A 5,930-nucleotide genomic window follows, 5' to 3' on the forward strand; every position below is an offset into this window, starting at 1 on the left:
TGAAAGATGACAGGGAAAACCAGAGTATCTGGAGAAAAACCTGTCCCACCTCCACTTTGTCCAGCACAAATCTCACATGGAGTGACCGGGATTTGAATCACGGGAACCAGCGGTGAGAGGCCGACGCACTACTGGCTGTGCCATGGACACTACACAAAGTCAAACAGAAAGATTAATATCAGTATATCTTTCCTACGTTGATTTATCTCTTCAGACAGCACCTCTCATTAAAATTCTGTTGCATGTTTGGTATTGACGTTATTTGACGGATGGTAAAAGAAATGGTTGAACTTCTGGACCAAACATTTAGTGCAGTTCACCATGATGCATTCGAGAACTTGCTCTTATTAACTGCAATTGCGAGGCTCCTTTACAGCATATGTCCACTGCACAAAAGCTGGAAGGAGTGACACATTTCATTATGCTATTTTATTCACAGGAATTTGGAGATACCTGAACCACTCCATGTGTTGTCATTGTATTATATTTAAGTTACATTCATATTTCAATTTAAGATATTGCAAGGATCCTAGATGGGTCTAATCTCAGCTGGGGAACTGTGATGTCTGCATGTGTAGTTTTAAGTATTTGTCTTATAAGTTAATTTGTCCTGTGTTGTAAGGTAAATATTTCCCTATACAGGGGAGCTAATAGTTTAAATTAAGCAAAGTTATTCCTCCCTAAACACGTTAATATTTTGTTAAAGCGACACATCATTACGAGTAGAATCTGTCTGCACCATGACAATAGCAGTACAAGAGAGATATCTCAGCAGTAACATCAATGAAGATAATTATGCCATCTCATGGCGGAATTATGATGAAGTTTGAAAATACCACTTCTTGGCAGGATTATTTGCACAAATCTTACGCAAAATTTATTGATTTTATTCATGTATTCATGTTGCTATTAGACTTTCACATCTTTCTTTATGTTAAATAAATTGTTACCTTTTTTATGAGATTTGTTGCAACTTACACTACGACAGTGATATAAGAAAATCCTAGGCATAGTTCCTGTTCCTCCTAATTTTATTTAGTAATCGCCCTAACTTAACCCACTGTACTCACCAGCTGTGTAGTCTGGAGCTGCAGAGGAGGACAGGAAATGATGGTAAGCTATGTGCCAAGATTTATGACCCACATAGGTGAGTATTTCTGAGAAACTATAGTACCTCCGATACGTTCTCAGATTTGCTTGATAGGTATCGGATGCTATAGGGCGAAATATGTTCTTCTACTTGGCTATTATCACAATTTTAAGGAATTTAAATAATCAGTGACCTTGATCATTTGTGTCCTGGTCATCACTATCATCATCAACTAGGGATCCTTCCAGCAGGCCAGGCAGGATTTGAGTCGATGATATGCCTCCATCGAACTCTTATCATTATAGACTTCCTCTCCTTTAACATCTTATGTCATCATTCCTCTTGTTAGAAGATGATCTTTAATTTGATCTAGCTTCTTTCTTCTGGGATGTCCAACGGGTCTCTTTCCAGGTAGTCTGGGAATACATATCTCCAGCATCCTTTGTACGTGGCCAAACCTTTTCAGCCTTGCAATGCGCAGTCTTTCTGACTTTGTTAAGGTCACCTGCATATCCCTCCTAATGCTGTCATTTCTGATTGTCTATTCTCGTCTTCTGCATAGCAGATCTCAAAAATTTCATTTCACATGCCTGTAATTTGCCGATGTCTCTCTTCAATAAGTCACAGCTCTCTAAGCCATGTCATGATTGGCAGAAGGTATGCTTTTAACATTGTCTGTTTAGCTCTTTATTATTATTATTTATAAATCGGAACTGTATTATCCCAGACTAGATTCTGTACTTGGCAGAAGAAAATAGAGCCCTTTGACACTGTTTTGGACTTGTAGCTTAGCACTCCCTAGTAATGCCTCATTTTTGTGTGGTTCCTCTCTGGACTTGATGCCCCTACATTTCAGTCTAGTGGTAAAAAACACCCCCCCCCCCCGATAGATTAAGAACTTTGTTAAAACACTTCATTGGCCATCCAATGAAAGCGCTGGTGCTTGGACCTTTTTTTTTAATGTGGCATTATGTACAATATTCTAAGAGGCTTCTACTGTGCAGACATGACCACCAGCAGCCTGCTGAACACAAGACAGGCATTGTATTTACCTAGCATGAGTCAAATGGCCATGAGTGGCGTTCGGGTTGCAGAAAATGGTTCATCAACCCTGCCAAATTGGAGAAGAACTTCAAAGAAACAATTGCCAATTGAGTATCATATTGCCATCCTGGAGATTTTGCTGCTATTAAGAAAGCAGCTAAAAAGTTTCAGGTAACATCACTGACTATATCTCATATTTGGCACCGAGCTGAACTACAGTATGATAAAGGTACGCTTTGATGCCAATTATGGAAAGACAGGAAATTGTAGTTGCAAATTCAAAGACTATTCTGCAGAGCTGAGCAAAATAAAGGGCATTCCTTTTTGATCTTTGTCTTGTGCTACTGAAATGCCTACAACCACTCTGTTTCAGTATTTCAAAGAGGGCAGAACAATCAAGAGTTTCATCCACACAGAAGCCTCTTCTCACAGAAGATAACAAATGCGAATATCTATCATTCTGTTTGTCTATGTTGGAAGCTAATGGTAAATTCAGGTCCATAAACAATTGCATTTGAAGTAGTTCTACAGTATGTCACTAAGGTCCAGGAGAAGTATTACCTCACAATGGATAAGGAGCTTCTGCAACACCAATGCAAAGGCAAGAGATTCATTCCTTAGATCATGTTTATGAAAGCAGTGGCAATACCTAGGTGGGACTTACACAAAAAGCAGTGGTTTAATAGCCGAATATGTATTAGGCTGTTTACTGGTGTGAAGGAGGCACAGAGCAGCAGCAAGAACTGACCATGTGGCACCACGAGGCTCATAGTTGAACATGCAGTACTTTTCCAGGCTTTTGACAAAATTTATCGGCACACACATTTCCGTACGGGGGTATACTATGAAGCTTACGCTTGTAGTTACTGGGATATTGCACAGATCGCAGCAATGGAGAATCGGTCTTGAAAGCATTGACCATCACTATCCTGTCAAAAGAATTGGAGCAAACTCGGCATTTTAGATTACACGTTCCACTCATGCATTACGGTGGTTGCATATGCAGCATGCCGCATCTTGCCCCATCTCACGTTCGAATAATGCATGCATCTAGTATCCAGGTAGGTGTACATCCCATCTACAGTTATTCACGAATTATGCATGGTTATTCAGTTAAGATGTCCACCTCAAGTAAGTTGTGAACAGTTTAAGACACTGATATTCTGTTTTCACTTTCGTTAATGGTATTAAGGGGTTCATAGTTGAACATGCAGTACTTTTCCAGGCTTTTGACGAAATTTATTGGCACACACATTTCCATATGATAATGTTATTTCAAGCAATAACTGCTGATATACTATCAAGCTTACACTCGTAGTTACTGGAATGTTGCACAGATCACAGCATAGGAGAATTGGTCTCAAGAGTCTCGAGCGAGGGCGATGCCCATCACTACCACACTCATTATGACAACACACAGGTGAAACTGAAATATAAGCACGACAAATCTGATCGAGCAGGTACCCAATAGTATGTGAAAATTATACTGCTTTTCTTAAAACAAATTTATATTTTATTCAGGTTTGAAGTACAGCATTATACAGGATTAGCTTTTAGTAAATAAAACACAAATTAAACCAATTTTTTGAAAATAATTATCTACAAAATTAGAGTGTATGGATTATTTGTGTGTGTACAGCAAGACAAAAAGAAATAATCATTAAAGCATGGTGTATGAGTCTCATTTTATTTTTAAGATGCATTAATATTTGTTTCAATCAACAATAATTTTGCTGGTGACCGAAAATGCATTTACCGTACATAATTTATTTTCTAGTATGATAGTTTCATAATTCAACTTTCTTCCTTCATAACATTTAAATCATTTAATTAGGACCATATATTAACATTTAGAATACTCAAAATTACTTGAAATGATTTTGTAGTAACATGTAAAGAAGAAAATATTAAACACTTGCATTATTCGGAATACAGAACATTTAAAAGAAATGTGCTCATAATGAAGGAGCAAGAAATATTCAGATAAGGATTATGGACATAGACGGACTGTGAATTTGGGCTTAAATTTGTGGACATACAGTCTGTACAGTGGAACCTTGATTCTCCGTTTTTGGAGTGACCACAAAAAAAAAAGTTCAACACAGGCAAACGGAAAATCCGGGAAGGAATTTGACTAAACATCACAAAAATAAAATATGTATACTTATAATCCCACAAACACCCCTAAACCAAACCAAACTACAGCCCCAATGGGCCTTCCGCCTACCAAGCTACCGCTGCTTGGTCCGAAGGCCTGCAGATTTCGAGGTAACGCATGGTCAGTGTGACAAATACTGTTGGCCATTATTCCTGGCTCTCTAGACTGGAGTCGCCATCTCACCATTAAATAGCTACTCAATTAAAGGTAATCATAGAATGAGTGAACCTGGAACCAGCCCTCATATCCAGGTAAAAAATGCCTGACCTGGAGGGGAATCGAACCCGGGCCCTCTGGGTGAGATGCAGGCAAGTTAGACTGCGGGGCGGGCTTTAAACATTACTTACTGGCACTCGACTTAAAAATCTCGAAACTTTACATTCAGTTTTATCGGGGAAACTTCGTCAGTTTCCTCTGAAAACTTCTTTCAGTTCAGCAAATTTGATTAGCCAAACTCTTCGAAAAATCTAATCCCCGTAAGGCCAAGTCAAACAACAATTGACCATAGTAGTTTTTAATTCTCTAATCTAATAAAATAAAGCACATTAGATACAAAAGCGCCCAACATGTTGGCGAAATCCCTCTTTTTAAATCTTTCATTGAAATTTGGTCACCGGTATACTCTTTGTAGCCAGTTTATGGAAATCTTGTAGGCTACCGCGTAAATTTAAATTAGGCCTACATCGACTTTTAAAGGTTATGTTGAACTCGAGAATACAGTATGGTATCGAATGTAAATTTCGATTCTCAAGTTTTCACATGCATAATAGTCAATTCTGCCTATCATTAATCACAATGAAATTGGAAAGAAAAAACTTATCATTAACACTTCCAAAATTATGATTATTTGCGACCTTGAGCTCAGCTGGAAAGCGCGCTCACTGTACAAGTCGGTACGAGTGCGAAATGGTACAAAGTTTTTAAATGTAACGTCCGCAAATAAAATGACTGCAGTTTTTATAACATTTTAACACAAAAACGTGAAGTTTCCAGTCTTATATTTGGCCCAAAACAGTAATAGGCAATCCCAAAACCTCCCATGGCTTTATGTATGTAAGGTGTAACATCTGTTCTGGTCTCAGTAACATAATTGTATTGCAAGTAATCAGCTTCATTTTCCGTATCAAATTCTAATCACAGAGAGTTACAATAATTGAAAATCTTCCACTTTTTTGATACTTTTAATTTGCTTTCTAGCAAATTATTATTTGTTTTTTTGCTAGTTGTTTTACGTCGCACCGACCCAGATAGGTCTTACGGCGACGATGGGACAGGAAAGGGCTACGAGTGGGAAGGAAGTGGCCGTGGCCTTAATTAAAGTACAGCCCCAGCATTTCCCTGGTGTGAAAATGGGAAACCACGGAAAACCATTTTCAGGGCTGCCGACAGTGGGGTTTGAACCTACTATCTCCCGAACACTGGATACTGGCCGCACTTAAGCGACTGCAGCTATTGAGCTCGGTATTATTATTTGTAAACAGTACATGTTTCGTTCTCACTTGGGAACGTCTTAAGCTGTTGTTATGCTTAGGTGAATCGCTAAGTTTCTGAACACGTTATTTGCAAGTACACTGATCCTCTTAAATACCTGAATACAAATTAAATTAAAATGATGTTAAAACAATGTGGGGGTTAATG

Source organism: Anabrus simplex, chromosome 6 (genome assembly GCF_040414725.1).
Source record: "Anabrus simplex isolate iqAnaSimp1 chromosome 6, ASM4041472v1, whole genome shotgun sequence".
NCBI classification, from domain to species: Eukaryota; Metazoa; Arthropoda; class Insecta; order Orthoptera; family Tettigoniidae; genus Anabrus; species Anabrus simplex.